The sequence below is a fragment of the Macaca thibetana genome, chromosome X, assembly GCF_024542745.1.
Source record: "Macaca thibetana thibetana isolate TM-01 chromosome X, ASM2454274v1, whole genome shotgun sequence".
Taxonomy (NCBI): Eukaryota; Metazoa; Chordata; class Mammalia; order Primates; family Cercopithecidae; genus Macaca; species Macaca thibetana.
In genome coordinates this window covers 19,286,344-19,308,273 of record NC_065598.1, presented here as the reverse complement: position 1 = coordinate 19,308,273, position 21,930 = coordinate 19,286,344, and the positions used below count along the sequence as shown (strand labels likewise).

General features: G+C 41.1%; 1 protein-coding gene across 15 annotated transcripts in view; it reads left to right on the top strand.

Annotated features, from left to right (window-relative positions):
• Window positions 1-21,930, top strand: part of SH3KBP1 (SH3 domain containing kinase binding protein 1) — a 363,386-nt gene that overhangs the window by 222,303 nt on the left and 119,153 nt on the right. The window lies entirely within an intron of this gene.

Sequence of the window (21,930 nt, the reverse complement as noted above, 5' to 3'; positions counted from 1 at the left end):
TACCATTTTATGCTTTGTTTTGTTTTTTGAGACAGAGTCTCACTCTGTCACCCAGTCTGGAGTGCAGTGGTGTGATCACAGCTCACTTCAGTCTTGACCTCCTGGGCTCCAGTGATCCTCCTGCCTCAGCCTCCCGAGTAGCTGGGAGTACAGACATGAGCCACCATGCCTAACTGACTTTTTTATTCCTTTTTTCTTTGAGATGGAGTCTCTCTCTGTCGCCCAGGCTGGAGTATAGTGGCGTGTTCTTGGCTTGCTGCAAGCTCCGCCCCCCAGGTTCACGCCATTCTCCTGCCTCAGCCTCCCGAGTAGCTGGGACTACAGGCGCCCACCACCATGCCCGGCTAATTTTTTGTATTTTTAGTAGAGACGGGATTTCACCGTGTTAGCCAGGATGGTTTTGATCTCCTGACCTCGTAATCCGCCTGCCTCGGCCTCCCAAAGTGCTGGGATTACAGGCGTGAGCCACTGTGCCTGGCCTTTTTATTCCTTTTGTAGAGACAGGGTCTTACCGTGTTGCCCCCAGACTGATGTTGAACTCCTAGCCTCGAAGGTTTCTCTCACCTCAGCCTTCCAAAGTGCTGGGATTACAGGCATGAGCCACTGTGCCTAGCCACCTTAACCATTTTTAAGTGTGTAGTTCAGTGATATTAAGTACATTCATATATTTGTGTAACCATCATCACTATCCATCTCCAGAACTTTTTCATCTTGCCAAAATGAAACTCTGTACCCTTTAAACAATAACCTCCCATGCCTCCTATCCCTGACTTCTGGCAGCCACCTTTCTTCTTTCTATCTCTATGAATTTGACTAGGTACTTCACATATGTGGAATCATGGGATATTTGTCCTTTTATGACTGACTTATTTCACTTAGCATGATGTCTTCAGAGTTCATCCATGTTGTGGCACATATCAGAATTTCTTTTCTTTTTAAGGCTGAGTGTTATTTCATTCTATGGATATAATTCATTTTGTTTATCCATTCATCTGTTGATGGACATTTGGGTTTTTTCTATCTTTTGGCTATTGTGAATAATGCTACAATCTTCATTGCCATACCAATATTTGTTTGAGTTCTTGCTTTCAATTATTTTAGATATATCTCCAGAAGTAGAATTGCTGAATCATATGGGAACTCTGATTTATATTTTTTTGGGGAACTGCTGTACTGTTTTCTACAGTGGCTGCATTGTTTTACATTCCCACCAGCAATGCATGAGAGTTCCAATTTCTCCATGTCCTCACCAACACTTGTTATTTTCTGGTTTTTTTTTCTTCTTGTAGCCATCCTAATGGATGTGAAGTGGTATCTCACTGCAATTAGAGTTGGTGTTCGTGTTGCCTGTCACTGAGGGGGAAGGAAATTATTATTATTCTCATCTTGAAATGATGAGTTGGGAAACAGTCTTAGAATCACCATTAACTAGCTGATCAGTCATGTAATCTGAAGAGACTACAAATTGCTTAAAGGAAGAACACAGCCCCACTGTTCACCCAGCCCCAAAGAAAAAAATGAGTGGAGTGCCCAGGTAGTTACTTGGTTTCAGAGGTTTAATGGTGACCAAGACTGCTGCTTTTCATGTTGCCCAATCCACGTACCTGAATCTATAGTCAAAGGTTTACTGGAGAGTAGATTTAAAACAGTTATCTTGAAAAAAGATGAATTTATCTTTTGTGCAACTGTTATTAATAATTCTAAGTGATGGTATGTGATTCATCTTATGTGGTGGATAAAGCTAGCTTTGTGATTGATTTTTTTTTTCCTCTTCACCTTGTACTCTGGAATTCCTTAGGGGTAGAAAATGAAAGTCCATTTTTTACAAATTATTTGCTGAATCGTTTATGTAATAATTCAATTGGTAGCCTTTAGTGGAGTGTACTAAAGTCTAAGTATTTAATTGTGACCCTCTTTTGTTCTTTACTTGTATTAATAATTGTTTTCATAATATTTATATCCTGAAGTATGCAGATGCATTTGGTTCCTGAAATCCAAGGTTTTAAAAATTTGAGTGGCCATTAAAAATATCGTGTCTTTGTACATGGCTGTCTTTTTCTCTCTGATATTCTCACTAGTTGTAAAATGATATTCTAGCCAACTGGGTTTCAGTGGGATGGAATGAGTTTAATGCTATATAAAAACTGGCAACTTTAAAAGAAGCTATCCAGCTTACTTTGACTGCATGGTGGTGTGTCTTTTCTTACATTTAAAGAATTTAGATCACAGAGATCAGTCCGTCAGCAGCCTGTTTTGTACTTCTCTGTGGCATTGGAGGCCATTTAAAAGCTACAGGATGACAGCCTTATTCCCAGCTCAGGCTCTTAATGTTGGAGGCTAGATCCCAAATAAATGTATAGCCATAAATGCTCTAGAAACAAATTGAAACATCATAATAAACCTCTAATAGATATTACACCTCTAATAGATATTTTTTTCTCTCTCTAAACCCGACCTATAAAATGAGCAATTCACAAAATAAAAGTGTGCTGGAATTGCCTCTAAAAGACACTTCTTTATCAAAAGGCCATCCTCAAGCCATTTTACGAATGCCCTGTGACTCAGAAGTGTCACCTCAATTAAAGTTATCCTTGAACTCTTAGGAATCAAATAGGCATGGTTTGGTAAAGTGAAGGCAGAAAGTTGAGGTCTGTATCACTCAGAAGTTGTATTTCTGTTTTGTCATTTAAAATGAGGAAAGTAGAAATGATAAAGATGGATTTACTGCCTCATTTTCTTTTTCTTCTTTTACTTGCTAAGATTTTTCACCCACCAGTGACTTTAATATATTTTGCTCCATTTGTTTTGGTAACATCTGCTCAATCTGTTCTTTTTATTTTGAATTCTTAGTTGGGTTCTCATTTTCTCTCTCTATTAGAAGCAGCTTTTCTGGAACTTCTTGGGTACCTTTTCTAGACTATTCACAAAGTCGATAACAAGAGGAGTAATTATGTAAAAAGTGTCAATATTTTTAGATCCTAGAGTGGTCCAAAACTGTCCTCTTGATGTAGTGCTTAGCATTGTCTAGTTACTACATTGGAAGAACAAGATGCCTTGTATATTTTAAGTGTCTAATCATGTATTTATTTTGCCTCAAACCCTGTTACTCCCTTTACATTCAGGCATTGTTAGAAGCAGAGAAAGTAGACGTACAATACTGTTGTTTTTTTCAATTCAGAAGAGGCTAAAACATTATGAAGCTGGTAACTCTATGCCCACACATGGAAATAATCTGCCTGAGCAATTCCAATTTGCAATAGGACAATATCAATTTGCAATAGAGGTGAGCAGAATGTAATTCATGGACAACCTTGCTGTACTTTCCAGTGAAGGGTTATAGGATCTCTGACATTTTGGTATGATTTTTGTATGCAGTGCCCAAGATTTCAAGCAACTCTAGGTTTCTATGATCTTTAGTCATAGGTCATTTGGCAGGAGAGGAGAAAAGTGGTCTGGATAAGAGATGAAAAGGAGTCTTGAGAAAATTAATGAGACGCTGAAAGAGATACAGCTGGGTCAGGGAGTGATCACTAAGTTTCCAAGTAATAAAATTTGTTCTGTGGGGCCGTAGAGCAGCAGTGTGTTTGTGCGTAGCCCAACCCTGACTTTTCTGTATCAGTTGAAGATTGGGAGTTGATCATCTTGGCATGAAATTGAGTGGCTAGAAAGAAGTAGGGGTAGTATCCTAGGGGGTGATGACATAAGGCAGTGACGATGGTTAAGAAATTAGAAATCAGGAGTGGTAGAGAAACGGTGGTCATTGCAGTAGAGAGAGACGAGTAAACGGAGTCCATGAGGAAATATATTATGTAGGATTTGACAGTTGACTGTTCTCTGGTCTCTCTGGTGACTGAGAGAGAGGAGCCCCATTGATTGATTGATTGAGAGAGGGTCTTGCTCTGTTACCCAAGTTAGAGTGCAGTGACATGATCATGGCTCATTGCAGCCTCCTCGACCTCCCAGGCTTAAGCAATCCTCCTGCCTCAGCCTCCTGTGTAGCTAGGACTACAGGTGTGCACCACCATGCCCAGCTAATTTTTAAATTTTTTGCAGAGGTGAGTTTTTACCACATTTTTCAGGCTGGTCTTGAACTCCTGGCGTCAAGTGATCCTCTTGCCTTGGCTTCCCAAAATGCTAGGACTACAGGCATGAGCCACTGTGCCCAGCAGGGAGCCCCATTTAACTTGAAGCATGGTGATCAGGTTGGAAATAATGGAGAAGTAGCCAGTAATAAGGGTCGATAAACTATTCATTGTCCTATGGGGGTGAGTATTTGGAAATCTTTTACTGAAAGTCCCTATAAATTTGGGTAGATAACCAACTGAAACCTTTATGTTTGAACTAGATAAAATGTAATATCTCAGGAGTAGGGAATGTGTTGTCAATTCCAACAGTACCGTTCCTGATCTTTGTCTTCCTTTGTCACTATGTTCCATGAATCTGTATTGTGTTTTCTCTGTGCAGAGCCTATAGCAGGTCTTTGTGGAAGGCACAAAGAAGAATTGCTGCTCTCCGGAACTTATAAGTGGAGAACATTGAAATGAACATTCTCCATTGTAATAGAAAAGGACAAGGAATTTCTCAAGACCAGAAAAATGTATCAATTGGGATATTTTACTGTGCACATTGTCTTCCCTACTCTTCTTAAAAAAAAACCAAAATATCCCTCTTAAAAAATAACATAACCACAAAAAGCACCATTTAAGAAGCGCATGATTAAAATAGGTGATTTCATGTTTTGTTTTGTTTTTCAAATGAGGATTTTCTTTTGCATTTTTTGTGGCTTGGTGCCTTTGTGTGTATTACAGAGAAAGCAGAAAATAATGGAGAAATATTTTAGTACAGGAAGATGAGAACATGCAAAATGAATGATGAAAGACTTACCATTTATTCAGATAATGAGGATTTAATTTGCCTAAAACTCAGGCATCTTAAAAGAGAACTTACAACCCTAAGACTCCTGTTCCTCCCAAGACTTGCTATTAAACTGAAGTTAAAATGAATGAAAGAATGAATGAATATGAATGACTGCCAAGTACAGACTATATTGACCTTTTGCTTCACCAGACCGGAATTTACTCTACAAAAAGTTTCATCTTAACTGCATTTACTGAATCTGTCCCCACCCCAAACTTGAATCCCATTTTTAAAAAAAAGTCAGTCATGGTTTTTGAAGTCAGCAAAATCAAAGTATGTTCATGTTAAGTGGAGATGCTTGTCAAATAGCTGAGAAATGAAAGTATCTGTGAAATCTGTATAATTTTAAAATTATGATATACTTAAAGTAAATAGTTCTAAGAGTAACAAAAAAAATGGAACCTCAAAATTTGGGGAGCCTGGTTTTCATCACACTTGTTTTTTCTCCCACTTGAGAAACTGTAATTACTTTGATTTGTGTTTCAAAAGAATTTTTACTTATGAAGAACTAGAGAACTGCTAGAAAACTGAACAATTAAGCTATGGATCCTATGCAAATAGATGACAACCTTTAAATCAATACTTCTTCAAATACTGGGAAATGAGGAATCTATAAGCATTATCCTTGAGCATATATGAAAAACGTTACAAAGTGAAGTTAACTCTTTTTTTCAGTCCCTTACAGATGTATGAATAAGGAATTCATGGGTTTAATTAGAAGACCAGGAAATATGTTTTTGAGTTTGAAAACATTTGATACAATGTCTCAATACTTTATTTGGATCAACATGAATTGGAAATTACTTTACATCGTCTACTTAGTCACAAAGATATTAACTGTAAAAAACTATAAGTAAAGGGTGATGATAAATGGCAGGGAATATTCTATATGGGTGGTGTCTTTTGAATTACTGTCATGACTCATTTTACATCTGATGTTCTTAACGTCCTTACTAATAACTTGGAAAAGAAAATATAATGACACACGAATGAAAGCTGCATGTGATTTCTAGTTGGGAGATGTTGCAAACCAAATCAGACCTTATGGAAAGACATCAATAATGTGGAGGGGTAGAACATCATTTTTCACTACCTCAGTGTATGCTATTTTCTTAGAACTTTACTTTTTCTGGCCGGGCGCAGTTGCTCACGTCTGTAATCCCAGCACTTTGGGAGGCCAAGGCAGGTCGATCACCTGAGGTCAGGAGTTCAAGACCAGACTGGTCAACATGGTGAAACCCTGTCTCTACTAAAAATACAAAAATTAGCTGGGCATGGTGGCACATGCCTGTAATCCCAGCTACTCAGGAGGCTGAGGCATGAGAATCGTTTGAACTCGGGAGGCGGAGGTTGCAGTAAGCCGAGATCGCACCACTGCACTCCAGCCTGGGCAACAGAGTGAAACTCCATCTCAAAAACAAACAAACAGAAAAAAAAAAAAAACTTTATTTTTTCTGATTATAAAAGTAGTAACTATTTTGTAGAAACACTAAAAGTAAAAAAAAAAAAAAAAAAAAAAAGTAAAGAGCTAAAAAGCACTGATAATTTAATCACGCTGGGGCAATCACTGTTAACTTTTTAAAATATTTACTTTCAGTCCTTTTACCATACATTTTTAACTGGTTGAGATCATATCACACACATAATTTTTTCCACACACATAACTTTGTATCTTTTCCACTTAGCATTATATAAAATTTCCCATGTCATTACAAACTTTTTGTAAACATCCCTTTGAAAGGCTGTGTGTAATGCTCGGTTTTAAGGCTCTAGATACATAGAGGACCAGATCTGGGAGAACTGGAATTTGGTGGTTGCGTGAATTCCCATCAACATTATGTTTAAATCTACCATGTTATAGCTGAGAACGCAACATTTTCTTTACAACATAAACATAAAAATACCGTGGGAAAGCAGTTTGGGCTTGTGGACTGCATAGAAGTAGGCATTCTGCAAAGACTTGTTGAATTAATGTACTCCCTATAGGATCTGAACAGGATTCCAGTTCTCCCTTCCTTACTTATCTTGAAAGAAGCCTTTAAGAGAAGCCTTTGGCAGGAGGCCTGGCCAATTCCAGGTAAAGGACTATGAATTCAGCTTTTCATGTCTAAGTATCTGGCAGCTATTTCCACTAGTGGCTTTAGAAATCTGTACTACCTGAGTTGATGGTCTCATCTGGCCCGTTTCTTAACTGCGTCGGGAGGAGTATCTGGCCTGGCAATTTAGGATTTCTTCATCCCTTATTGAATGGATGCCAAGCTTTGCAAAAGATGGCTTGGGGTAATTTTCTATGGTGGTGTGTTTGCTCCTGAGTATCAAAAGTTTCAATAAAAGGCTTTCTGTTCTCTGACAACAGCCCATTTTCCCCAGATACATGCCTTGTTGTTTTTCCATCATTAACAGTAGATAAGTTTGGATGCAGCCAGAAGCAGTTGGCATGGACCCGCACTTGAGGGACTCGTGGGATGGTCTTCCAGCCACTCACTGTAGGCACCGTCTTACCTGATGCCTTCTTGACCTGAAAGTTCTTTGTTCCATTAGCTTTTTCCTCCTGGGCAATGACTTCTATGGTGATGGCTGTTGCTTTCCTTCTCTTTCCATGTTTCAGTTACCACTTTCCTCCCAGCATGTCTATGATGTGTAATTCTCTTATAAAAGTTGCTTCTTGCTCATAAGTCCCCAAGCAGAGGAATGGAGCAGTTAACCTGCTGTTTCAAAAAGTTGTAATTGAAACCGTCATTCTCTGTAACTAGAATTCATAAAGAAGCATTATGATGATAGAGTTTTTAATTCAGTAAAATTCAATAACAGTAATAATAGCTAAGCACTTTACCTACCTAGAAAACCTATGAGATGTATATTGTTATGCCCATTTCGTAAGTGAAAACTGAGGCATAGAGAGGTTAAGTAGCTTCCACAAGATTACATAACTGTAAGTCTTCTTAATACTAATTCAATCTTACCACTAGGTGCTGAAAGTGGCACGGGTTTATTCATTCCATTGTTAGATCCCTAGTGCCTAGTTAATTCATTGCATTCAGGCCTCTCTCTATAAATCTAAATATTTTGTGATGGATGTTGAGTTTCCTCTTGACTGAAGTAAATTAAGAATATTTAGCATATCCTGTGCAAGGCACATGGGCAGATACAAAGATTACCAGAACCCAGTCCTCCTCCTCCAGCGTTTATAGTCCAGTTGATTCAACAGACACATAGAAAAGTAGCCATAAATACAAGACAGAGGACAGTGAATGCTGGTTTAGAGATTCAAAGTGAGTTCAGTAGGAACATGGGGGAGGTGAGAGAGAATTCCAATAGTTGACATCTAGGATATTTTCATGGAAGGCATACAATATGGATTTACCCCTCATTGTTGAAAATGTCTTACTAAGTAGTAACTGGAGTGTCCTGAGCTTAATTTGATCTCTTTTGGGATCTCCATTCTTGAAGCACCTTAGAATCATCTTTCTAAATGTTTTGCTATACATCTAGAAGATGTATCAAATGTGGACCTTGGCTGGGTGCAGCAGCTCATGCCTGTAATCCCAGCACTTTGGGAGGCCGAGGTGGGAGGATCTCTTAAGCCCAGGAGTTGGAGACCAGCCTGGGCAACATAGTGAGACCCCGTCTCTAGAAAAAAAAAATTAAAAATCAGCTGGGCATGCGGCCGGGTGCAGTGGCTCACGCCTGTAATCCCAGCACTTTGGGAGACCGAGGCGGGCGGATCACCTGAGGTCAGGAGTTCAAGACTAGCCTGACCAACATGGTGAAACCCCGTCTCTACTAAAAATACAAAAATTAGCCAGGCATGGTGGCAGGCACCTGTATTCCCAGCTACTCAGGAGGCTGTGACAGGAGAATCATCTGAACCCAGGAGGTGGAGGTTGCAGTGAACTGAGATCGTGCCATTGCACTCTAGCCTGGGCAATGAGAGTGAAACTCCGTCTCAAAAAAAAAAAAAAAAAGCTGGGCATGATGGTGTGTATCTGTAGTCTCAGCTACTTGAGAGGCTCGCTTGAGCCCAGGAGGTTGAGGCTGCGGTGAGCTATGATGGAACCACTGCACTCCAGCCTGGGTGACAGAGCAAGACCCTGTCTCTTACCAAAAAAAAAAAAAAAAAAAAAAAAAAATGTACCTTACCTCTGGCTGTATTTAGGAAGCTCCTGTTTTGAATAAGTATGTGGCTTGAACTCATTCTTTCTAATAAAAACAAAATATAAAAATGATATCATTGGCGGGGCATGGTGGCTCACGCCTGTAATCCCAGCACTTTAGGAGGCCGAGGTGGATGGATCACAAGGTCAGGAGTTCGAGACCAGCCTGGCCAACATGGTGAAACCCCATCTCTCCTAAAAATACAAAAATTAGCTGGGCGTGGTGGCAGATGCCTGTAATTCCAGCTACTCAGGAGGCTGAGGCGGGGGAATCACTTGAACCCGGGAGGCAGGGGTTGCAGTGAGCCAAGATCGCGCCACTGCACTCCAGCCTGGGTGACAGTGCAAGACTCTATCTCAAAAAAAAAAAAAAAAAGAAGAAAGAAAAAGATATCATTGAGCCTTCTTAAGTAACTTGACGTAATATTCTCTGCCTTTTTTCTGTAAAATAGAGGAGCCCAGATAATGGGGAAAAAAAGGAATAAATGTTATTCTTTGGGAATCTGTGGAGCAGATTATGAAAGTAAAGAATGAGTCCTAAGATATTAAAGTCAGAGCTATTTAGTGTTAGCGAGATTTAGAGGTAGTCTTTATGGAAGCAGTAGGTTATCTTTCAGAGCCGTAGAAAGAGTGTTTCAAGTAAGACAGAGGTGAATGAACACAGCAGGCATCCCTGAGATGGAAAGCTTCTGGAAAAAGATGGGTTTGTTCTCTGACTCACCTCATTAGATACTGACTACACCCCTGATTATTTTGTGGTTGAATATTAAGTATCAGGATATCACAGCCTCATGAGCAAGTTTTGCTTTTTTGTTTGTTTGTTTGTTTGTTTTTTGTTTTTTCCCTTTTCTAATAGACATTTGTAGCCAGAGAGAGGCTTACAGGAAAAGAAGAATAGGTGGTAAAATATACATAACATAAGCAACTTAGCCGTTTTTAAGTGTGCAGTTCAGTGGCATTAAGGACATTCACACTGCTGTGCAACAATCACCACCATCCATCTCCAGAACTTTTTTTATCTTGCAAAATTGAAACTCTATACCCATTGAGCTACCCGCCCCCATCCCTAGACCCTGGCAACCACCAGTCTACTTTCTGCCTCTAATTTTGACTACTCTAGGTACCTTATATAAGTGAAATCATGCAGTATTTGTCTTTTTTGTAAGTGGCTTATTTTTACTTTAATGTCTTTTAGATTCATCCATGTTGCAGCAAGTGTCAGAATTTCCATCATTATTATTATTGTTATTATTATTATTATTATTATTATTATTATTTTAGATGGACTCTGGCTCTGTCGCCAGGCTGGAGTGCAGTGGCGCGATCTCAACTCACTGCAACCTCCGCCTCCTGGTTTCATGTGATTCTCCTGCCTCAGCCTCCCAGTAGACGAGATTACAGGCGCATGCTAGCACGCCCAGCTAATTTTTGTATTTTTAGTAGAGACGGGGTTTCACCATGTTGGCCAGGATGGTCTCGATCTCATGATCCACCTGCCTCGGCCTCCCGAAGTGCTGGGATTACAGGCGTGAGCCACCACGCCTGGACAATTTCCTTCCTTTTTAAGGCTGAATAATATTCCAATGTATTCCCTAAGTCTTTTTTTTTTTTTTTTTTCCAAAGCAAGATCTTGCTCTGTCACCCAGGCTGGAGTGCAGTGGCACAATCGGGGCTCACTGCAACCTCAACTTACTGACTCAAGCAATCTTCCTGCCTCAGCCTTCCAAGTAGCTGGGACTACAGGTGTGCGCCACCACATCCAGCTAAATTTTTTGGAATTTTTTAGTAGAGACAAGGTCTTACTGTGTTGCCCAGGCTGACCTCCAACCCCTTAGCTTAAGCAATCCTACTGCCTCGGCCTCCCAAAGTGCTAGGATTACAGGCATAATAAGCCTTTTAAGTAGCAGTTTTTTGGTTGAAAACAAAACAACAAAACACTATTGCAAGCATTTACCTCTTTTCTGATTGAAACTATTTTATTTCCCTTTTCTACTCTGAAAGACAGAAAAGCTCTGGAAAGTTCTGCTGGGGAAAGAAATTTCCCATTATTGTCTTCAGCTCAAGACATTTTTGGAGACATTTGACTAAACTGTTTAAATTTGTCAGATTATAAAGATGTTTTTTCATATGTGTCAGGAGTTTCTCACGTGTCTATGTTTTTACAATGTTTTAATTTTCAAATGGTAGATTGATTGGTGTTTTAACAGGAAGCTGACTGTTCAAAATGATTACAGGCCCATTATTTTTCCACTAAACTTTTCGACGCTAGCATCAGAGCACTGAGAGACACCTGTACTGTAATGCTTCCCATTAGGGTAAATTCTCCGCGATGCCTCCCTGAGCCACCATATCTGTCTCTCTGACTCTCTAAATTGGAGTCTGAACTTAGTATTGTTGTTTGCACTTGACTGACACCCAGTAACTATGTGGCATGCATCTATGTGGACTTAAGGGCATAATAGAATTAGAAATTTTTCCATCATAGTGAAACCAATTCACAATCACTGATTTATCCCTGTAGTGACTGTAAACTATGAACTGCCTTTAGATAGGCAGTCTAAGTATCTCTCAAACCTTAATTTCATCTTTATTTTCACTGCCTTAGGTGGATTATTGTGTCAACCTCCCCATTGTCTTCTTGGCTTTTGCATGTCCTTGCTTTTCTTCTTCATTCCTCCCAATACCACCAGATCAATTGTCTTAAATTCACAAATTTGATTGTGCCATGCCTCTACTTATTTTTCATGACTACTGGTTGCCTTTAAGACAAAGCAAAAACTGTAACATTGGCCCTAACTTACTTTGCTGGCCTTTTGAGCCCAAGCAGCTCTCCAGTCACCTCCCTTCAACTCCCACTGCGAACCCCTGCCACCCCTGATCCTGTGCTGGGAAGTCCCCATTCCCTGCACACATACCTGCCTTGCCTCCTGCTTTTCTTCATCTAGAATACCCTTTCCACCAGTCTCTACTTGGCAAAATTTTACCCATCCTTTAGAATTTAATGCAAGCTGCATCATTGCTGTGAGGCATATTTTCCCATGAACGTTTGTTTATAGCTCTTTGTTTTCTTGTTCTATAGGTGCCTTTATCATAGTGCTTATCCCTTTGTATTGTGATGCTCTATTAATGACTCTGTCTCCACTGCTATATTGTCTTTTTAATTTTAGGGTTGGGGGTACATGTGCAGGTTTGTTACATGGGTATATTGCATAATGCTGGAGTTTGGGCTTCTATTGAACCCATCGCCCAAATAGTGAACATAGTACCCAATAGATAGTTTTTCAATACTTGCCCCCCTCTCTTCCTCCCCACTTTTGGAGTCCCAAGTGTCTATTGTTTCCATTTTTATGTCCATCTGCACCCACTGTTTAGCTCCCTCTAATAAATAAGAACATGTAGTATTTGGTTTTCTGTTTCTATGTTAATTTGCTTAGGATCATGGCCTCCAGCTGCATCCATGTTGCTGCAAAGGACATGATTTCATTCTTTTTTATGGCTGTATAGTATTCCATGATCTATATGCACCTCATTTTCTTTATCCAATCCACTGTTGATAAGCACTTAGGTTGATTCCATTACTTTGCTATCATGAATAGTGCTTCTGCTGCTAAATTTTGAACCCTTTAAAGATCTAGGACTCTGCCCATCTCTCCTTTGTAGATACAGCATCCGGCTTAGATTGAGGCTCATGGCAGTTCTAGAAAAGAATGCTGAATGAATGAACGAATGAATGAATGAATGAGGAATGAATGAATGAAGGTAATTGAATCCAACCTTCATTTTAGAGGTATAAAGAAAAACTGAAGAAAATGTGGCTTTGACCTCAGGTATCTCTTACACATAGAAATGTCATGAGCAAGCGTGGGATACATGTCAGTCTGTGTGTCCCACACATTCCTGAAAGCTGCTACTTTTAGCCAATTGGACCTTAGTTGACTCTTAAAGGTGAGATGGGATTCAAATATACTGGGGGAGGAGGTGCCATCTCCAGGTAAAGGCCTGGATTATGTCATGATTGAATACGTAAAATATTTTGGATCTGAAAAGATCTTTGTATGCTAGTTGAATTCATACAGCTACTTTTTGGGAAAATTAAGATTTAGTCCACATGTGTACAGCATGTTTCATGATAAAGCACTGGACAAATAAAACCCCAACTGGCCCCATGATACTTATTCCAGCCATATCATCTTTCTCTCTCCCTTACCCACCATCTTAAACTTTCAAAATATATCTAAAAGGAAGGCATTGTTAATCAAAAGATAAAAAACTAATCCTCTAGTAGGAAGAGTGTTTATGATTTCCTTTTATCTGTCATAACAACAGAAAATAGCATTTTAAACATTTTAAAGCATGATGGTGAATTATGTTTTGCCAATGTGGTATATGAAATGGAAATTTACTCTGGCTCGTTCATCCTCTGTGAATAAGATGATCCTACAACAAAATAGCATGCAGGCTCCTCTCTCGGGAACAGTGAGGGTAAAATATAAACAGTATTTTCATATACTGTCAGACGTTTAGAGGACCGCCTTCCATGATTTTAATATTGTCTGGCTGTACCTTCTCCACTTCATTTAGCACATAAGTAGGTTTTGATCCCATCTTCGACACTGCATTTCCCCATCATGAGAAGCCCCTACTAAATCTTCAGAAAGTCGTTTTGCTTCAACGAAGAGACAGTCTCACCCCTCCTGTTACTGTCATATGGTTCTTTCCAGTTTTTTAGAACATGGCCTCTAGAGGTGTTCAAAAACCAAGCAAATGAAGCAAATGATCAGACTTTGGCAGAAGTTAAACTACATGATAAATGATAGAATTTGGCTCAAATTCTACTGGTATACACACATACACAGAGGTTCCTCTGTGTGTGTGTATGTCTAATATACAAATATAAAACAGACTTCATCTGTATATGTTCAGTAGAATGATAGATACTAAAGTTTTTATTGGACAGATTGAAAGAGTAAATCCTGAAAGACAAACAAATATTGAAGAATCTAAGATAGGACCAGGTGTTTTGTATTCAGAGAAAGTTTCCCATTAGTCTTGAGAGCTGAAGAGAAAGATAGCTGTTAGGAGACATGGCAAGTTGCAGCAGCAATTAGAAGTAAACCCTGGAGTTTCTTCTGAACTTTGGGAATGTATATGAACAGCTATTAAGAAGCACTACACACACACACACACACACACATATATATATATATTTATTTTAGATGTAGTCTCACTCTGTTGCCCAGGCTGGAGTGCAGTGGCACGATCTCGGCTCACTGCAACCTCCGCCTCCCAGGTTGAAGTGATTCTCCTGCCTCAGCCTCCCAAGTAGCTCAGATTACAGGCACACACCACCATGCCCAGCTATTTTTTGTATTTTTAGTAGAGATGGGGTTTCACCATGTTGGTCAGGCCGGTCTCGACCTCCTGACCTTGTGATCTGCCTGCCTCAGCCTCCCAAAGTGCTGGGATTATAGGCGTGAGCCACTGTGCCTGGCCAAGAAGCAGTATATATTCTGAGTGCATTGGTGTAGGGGTGTGTAAGGGGTGATGGGAGAAGATGATTAAAAATTGAGTCTTATGGGAGATCAAATGAAGCAGATGGAATCTGGGGATAGGATCTTTGTCTAGAAAATTATTGAAAAGGCTGGTGCGGTGGCTCATGCCTGTATCCCGGCACTTTGGGAGGCCAAGGCAGGAGGATCGCTGGAGCTCAGGAATTTGAGACCAGCCTGGGCAACATAGTGACTTTGTCTCTACTGAAAAGTAAAAGTAGCCAGGCATGGTGGTACACACCTGTGGTCCCAGCTACTTGGGAGGCTGAGGTGGGAGGATCGCTTGAGCCCAAGAGTCCAAGGCTACTACAGTGAGCAGTGATTGTGCCGCTGCACTCCAGCCTGAATGACAGAGCAAGACCCTGTCTCAAAAATAAAAACAAACAAACAAAAAGAAAGAAAATTATTGAAATAGTCCCCATGATGGTAACAAGGCTCTAGACTGGCATCAAAGAATAAGGAGATAAATCTGAAAGCACAGCCTTGGTGATGGGTTAGATGTGAGAAGGCACAATAAGAGGTGAATTTCAAGTCATGAGCCTAGGAGACAGGATAGGCAAGAGAATTTAGGAAGAGGAGGTGATGATGTTCACTCACCTATTCCATAGACTACTCATTCTTGTGATGTGTTCATGGGTGCCACAATAAGTAGGAATTCTATAGTCAGATAAGTTTGGAATATACTGAGATAAAGTTAAGGATAAAGTTAAACAGTAACTGAAGGACTTTTCATAGCCTTTAATATGCTATGATGAATTGATTAGATGGAGTATTCTGTCTTTGCCAAATTTATCAGATTATGGGGGTAGGTGTTTTGGAGATTGTGTCGGGGAGGGAGGGTGCACTTCGGAAAATGATTTCAGAACAAGAGAATGGGATGTGTGTGTGTGTGTACGCATACCTGGGCAATAATCACCCATCAAAGTGAGAGTCTTTTGATCATAATAGATATAGAACCTGAGAGAATGTGAGACAACAGGCTAGTTTGAGGAGTATGTGGAAGTCAGGCAGAGAGGTGTTCACCGGAAACATAGCTGAGATTAGATTCTTCTTTATAGCAACCAATAATTAATAGGAGGACAGGTGATGTGTGTTGGGAGTTGAGGTGGGGTGGACAAGGGGAAGCAAGGCAAGGGCAACCGAGGCCCAGGAAGACATCCCAGACAAATGTGCTGTCACCAGTAACCAGGTCGGAAAAAGCTGGTACATGGCAGTGATTGAAACAGGAGGGCTCTAATCTAAGAGGCATAGAGGCTCTCTGGTTTGTCAAGGAGGACATCTCCTCTCTTTCTACCTGTTGTGATAGGTGCTAATGCTAGGGCAAAGGGTGAGTGAATGGTATCCCAGTACTCCCTGCTGCACTCAACAAACACTTCATCGACCTCTCACTTTGTAAGGATAAGAGAATAATGAGCATTTAGGTCCTACTCTCAAGATGGGCACTATTTCTGAAGAAAAAGGGCAAGAAAGGTAGTTAAACTGCTACCTGTGATATGCTTGATAGATTGATTGATTGACTGATTGACCGTAGAGACGAGTTCTTGCTATGTTGCCCACCCTGGTCTCAAACTCCCTGGCTCAAGTGATTCTCTCACCTCAGCTTCCCAAAGTGTTGGGATTACAGGTGTGAGCCACTGCCCCCAGCAAGTGTGATATACTTGACGCCTGCTTCTACAGCAGTTATGAATCTGACAAGGTCTTTAACTGTGATTGGGCAAAGAGGTTTAATATATTTGAATTCTCTAACTTTTTGAGGCAACCAAGGAAATAAACATCATATGAATAGCTCTAAGTCTGAAGCCCAATTTCATAATCAGAAAATTACTTTTAAAATTTTAGTTTTCCTTATAACCAAGTTTAAAAATAGACTGGGAAGCACACCCCTTTGGAGAAGTTGGAATTGGCATAACAGTATGTGAGGTGTTACAAAGGTAAACCCTGACCCTGGAATGGAACTACAAGTGTAGTTTTTTTTCTTTTACTGGACCATACGCTTTATTTTTAGAATTTTGAGTTGTGTTTCACTCTGGCGTATCTTCTATTGATATCAAATAGTTTAAGCTGGGCCCACCAAATGTGGATGAGATGACAGTTTCTAATGTAAATTTCTCAGGGAGCAGAAAAGGCTTCCGGGGAAACACACAAGGCGCCCCATTGTAAGGACACTCCTTTGTGCTAGCTCTTTTCTGGCTCTGACTTGAGCTGGCTCACAGGGCTTCTGCTCTGCGCCTACCACTCCTCGCTGAGAGCCAAGAAGACTTTTCATAATGCCATCTGTCATAGGTGTTCATGAAGGGGGCATGTAAAAATAAATATAAAAAGTTTACAGTGAGTTTTAATAGCAGTTTAGGGATTTTTCTGAATTATGGTAAGCAAAAACTGAAAAGTTACAGATATGGTCATATATAGATAACTGTTTTGACCCTCCCTCTGTCACGTGTCCTGTAGCTCTCTGTATCCCATATATGAGCAGGATTCAGGATAACTGTGTGGAATGGTTGGGTACCCCTCAGCACACCGTGCTGGAGAACCAGCCCCACAACTGCAGTTTCAGTGTTTGCTTTGATGTTCACCATCCTCCTGCCTTTTTCCCCACTTTCCTGCCTCACACTAAATGGGCACTGAATAAATCTGTACTGAACAGAAAGGGAAGGAATACTCTCAGATACCAGTGTTGTAATAGGAATGCCATCAAAGAGTCATGTTTATCTTGTGTCTTACCAGCTGTTTGAAAAGTCATCTCTTGTCTTTGGCTTTGTGTGAGTGATATGGTCTGGCTCTGTGTCCCCACCCAAATCTCATCTTGAATTGTAATCTGAATTATAATCCCCATGTGTTGGGGGAGGGACCTCGTGGGAGGTGATTAGATTATGGGGGCGGTCACCCCATGATGTTCTCATGATAGTGAGTGAGTTCTCACGAGATCTGATGGTTTTATTAGGGGCTTTTCCCCACTCCACTCATTCTTGTCCTTCCTGTGACCATGTGAAGGACATATTTGCTTCCCTTTCTGCCATGATTGTAAGTTTGCTGAGGCCTCCCCAGCCATGCTGAACTGTGAGTCAATTAAACCTCTTTCCTTTATTAATTACCCAGTCTCAGGTATAACTTTACTAGCAGCATGAGAAAGGACTAATAAGGTGAATATTTGAGTACTGTCTACGGGTAGCTTCTCAGACCACCATCTTCTTCTTATAATAGCTGCCAGAAAGTCAGACCTCTGGACAGGGGAGGTTCATCAGCTGCTATAATGCAGGGAGCTCGCTCTCTCCTCCCACTACCCATTGAACCTGGCTGCCTTTGTGATGCGAGAGTTGTATGTGGTATTCTTGGAGAGGAGATTTTCAGAGATTTTCTTCTCCTTAGCATTGTGCTATAATTGGAAGCTTGGAGTTTGCATGTGAATTGGAATAAAGTAGGAGAAGGAATTTTATACTCTTGATTTGAGCAGGATCTTGGTCTCACGTTCTGCAGTCACAAAGAAACAAATACATTAGTCATTTGGGAACTAGATTCCCCTGGACTCCAATCCAGCGATTGCCTTTCCTGTAAGCATTAGTTTCTTCATTTTGGCAGAGAAAAGACAAAAAATTAGTTGCTCCACTAACTGAAATCATATGGTGGTTATCTGTCTTGATGCTGCACCACTGGATCTTGTAGAGCTAGGAGTACATATGATACTCCCACTGTACACAAAAATCCTGAAACGTTTATTTAGTGTTTTTGGCAAGCGAGCGAATGGGAGAGATAGTTACATTATTAAATGTTCAAAGGAATGAACTTTCTGAATTATTGATTTTTAAAAGTCAAGTTTTAAATGGAGATAGGTATATGGCAAGAAAGACAAAAGTTGACAGCAGTCTGGTAATTACCATGTGTAGAAGTAGATCCATAGCGATACAGATACAGCTCTATCCATCCAACCATATGCACATCCTTTCCCAGACAAAGCAGATCTGACTAATGTGGGTGTGTGTACTGGGAAGTCTTCAGCTGCCTCACAGAAGGAAGAGGAAATAATGGGCCAAGTTAGGGAGAAGAACCTGAGAGTCTGTTCTATAAAGTCATATGGCAAAATGGGTCTGTTTCCAGATCCCTTGGGAGGTGAATGGGCTGTGTCCTGAGCATGTCAACACAGCCCCTAAGTGCATGGCTGGTGCTTGTTGTGGATAAGCCACCTTCCTTAAGGCACTCAGGGGAGCAAGAATACTGTGGAGGAAGCCAAAGAGGAGATCCTGTATCCTCTTCCCCAGCCACTGCAAGCCTAACATTCCTCTTTGTTGCCTTCTAGGTGGAGGAGAGATGTATGGATGCGATTCCTGATTGTTCTGTCCACTTAGCCCTGCAGTGTAGCTGGCATTCAGTTATCCTTGAGATATCTGTGTACTGGAGCTAGACATTGCGTTCATGAGGCATGCCCTTTGAAATTTAGGATTCTATTCATTTTAAGCCCCATTGACCAAAGATGTTTTCAGAGGTAGAGGGAGCTGGAAGGCTGATAGGAAAGCAATAATTCACCACCTTTTTTGTATGCTCTTGTATATAAGGAAGGGCAGGGGCTAGAGGTTCTCAACTAGGGATGTTTGGAAAGGTGTGTAGTGTTCAGGGTACATGCAATGACTGGGGGGCACTATAGACTTTGAGTGGGTAGTGGCAAGGGTTGCTAAAGGTCCTTTAATGTGTGAGCCAGTCTTCTACAATGAAGAAACACCTCACCTAAAATGCCAGTAAAGGGTAACACTGAGAAGGAGAAACAGGGTTTGGGCCTCTATGAAGGCTCATACAGTCATGGGAGTCTGCCTGCTTAGCCTTCTGGGCAGTCTGAGCCCAGAGATGCTAGATACAGCCTTCCAGTTTTGGTTCATAGCTAGCTAGCTTGCTTCCTTCCTTCCTCCCTCCCTCCCTCCCTCCCTCCCTCCCTCCCCCCCTTCCTTCCTCCCTCCCTCCCTTCCTTCCTTCCTTCCTTCCTTCCTTCCTTCCTTCCTTCCTTCCTTCCTTCCTTCCTTCCTTCCCTCCCCCTCCCTCTCCTCCCTTCTCTCCCTCCCTCCCCCCTTCTATCCCCCCTTCCCTCCCTCCTTCCCTCCCTCCTTCCCTCCCTCCTTTTCTCCCTCCTTCCCTCCCTCCTTCCTTCCCTCCCTCCTTCCTTCCCTCCCTCCTTCCTTCCCTCCCTCCTTCCCTCCCTCCCTCCTTCCTTCCCTCCCTCCTTCCTTCCCTCCCTCCTTCCTTCCTTCATCTTTCTTCCTTCCTTCCCTCCTTCCCTCCTCCCTCCCACCCTCCTTCCTTACTTCCCTCCTTCTCTTTTCTTCTCCCCTTCCTTTTCCTTCCTTCTCTCCTTCTCCTTCCTTCCCTCCTTTTGCTTCTTTCCTTCCCTCTTTCTCTTTCCTTCTGTCCTCCTTTCTTCCACGTACCCACCACTTCAGTGGCCAACTATCCTCCCCCATGTTTCCCTCAGCAATATTGTCACATCGTCTGATCTACTGTACTCAAGTTCCTCTCTGAACTAAGTCATTTAGTAGCAATGACAAGTTCTTAGGCCAGTGGGAATAGAGAAGGTAGATGCGTTTGGTGGGAAAGGAGAGAGAGAAGAGAGGGAGAAGAGTTAAAAAGATGTTTTATAATTTATCAAGGTATGACAATAGGCCTCTGAGTTTTTAATCCAAGAAAAGGCATTTGATTAATACTAATGGACTCCCTCCCACATCAGTCAGTGGTTCTCAAATGTGAGTGTGCATCAGAATCCCATGGAGGGTGTGTTCCTAGAGACTGCTGGGAACCATCCCCAGAGTTTCTGATTGAGAAAGTCTGGGGTGGGGCCTGGGAATTTGCTTTACTAACAAGTTCTCAGGTGCTGCTGGTGCAGGGACCACACTTTTCTAGGTCTGGGTCCTAGAAACAAGAGAGACACTAGGCCAATTCCCATCTCCAGAGCACTGGCAGGAACAGGCTGAGATGGGGAGAAACTTTGCCATATTCTAGACTTTTAATTATGGCCCATGAAGGAGAAGGGAAGATTTAAGGGCCAGCACTTCCCAGAAGATGAGGATAATACCAGCTTCACCATCACACCTGTTGCTGGGATCCATGCAGAGGCCAGTGTGCTGTGTTTTCTGAAATAGGAAGGAAACAAACCACAGTGAGCTTTGCTTTTTTGTGTCCTTCTGTACCAAATAAGTGCATTGAACTGGTGGCCTTTGCTTGATGTCTGGTAGCTTGGACGTTTTGGTAAACCAGGATATCAAAGATAATGGGCAATACTTTCTTTTGTTACTAAAGAAGGGGAAGTTGTAAAAATGTGCAACCTGTTGAAGGTCTCTCTAAAGGAAGACATCTGGTTTAATGCCCAAACCCCGTTACATGTGTGCTTTTTTTTTTTTTTTTTTCAGGGAAACAAACAAAGTCAGGAGTAGGGACAGTGTTTACTATTGCCTTTCCTGAATTATTTGTTCAGTGATACCAGAAGCACTGGTTGTTTTTGTATGTGTTAACAATGGTGATGCTTTATTCCAGCCCCAGAAAGGGAAAAACAAATATATTGGCAGGGATGCTGCTGGAAGTGTGAACAGGAATGTGAATGAAATGAACACTTTGAGAGCTGCTATTTTTACTATCATACCTGATTTTTCAAAATAATTCTAAGAACAGTTTTTCATCAAATTTGACCTGATGCCAGAATAACATCAAGCTTTTTTCATCCCTAATGTTCCCCTGGAATCATAAAATGTTATTAGTTTGAGTACTTAGCAGCAGTTTAGAGGTGGCATATTATGTAGGTTTTCATTTTTTATCCAATATAGAAGGCCCTGCGGCACTAAATAAAAATGTCACCGTGTAGAATGTAAAGGCTTTCTGTCACAAATGTTTTTAAAAATTCATGAAGGGCTGAGGATTTGATTTATCTTATCCTCTTTCTGTGATTTATTCATATTTAATGTTAGGTTCAACTTTTGAAGCATGAAGAACTTTTCAAATTAAAAACTGTGGTGAATCAGTTTTATTTGAAGAAAAATTCTACCATGCCAGTTTTTGAATTATGCAGCTCATTCCTCTTCATGTGTTCAAGAGCCAGAGATGTTTGGTTTTCCCAGTGGCTGGAATTCTTACTGGCGAAACCCTTCATTGTTGCGGGGGAGGTTGATTTTCCCAGCTACGTGGTCGTGGCAGCTGTTGCCCTGGTATCAATAGATATTTTCCCTCAGGCATTTATCATGATCACACACGTGTGGTAGCAAAGGGGAAGAGCGGGAACAGACCTCGCCTTGGGAACCACTGGGTCTGTATATTTCTTTCTGTTTTTGAGCTGCTGAGTTGCC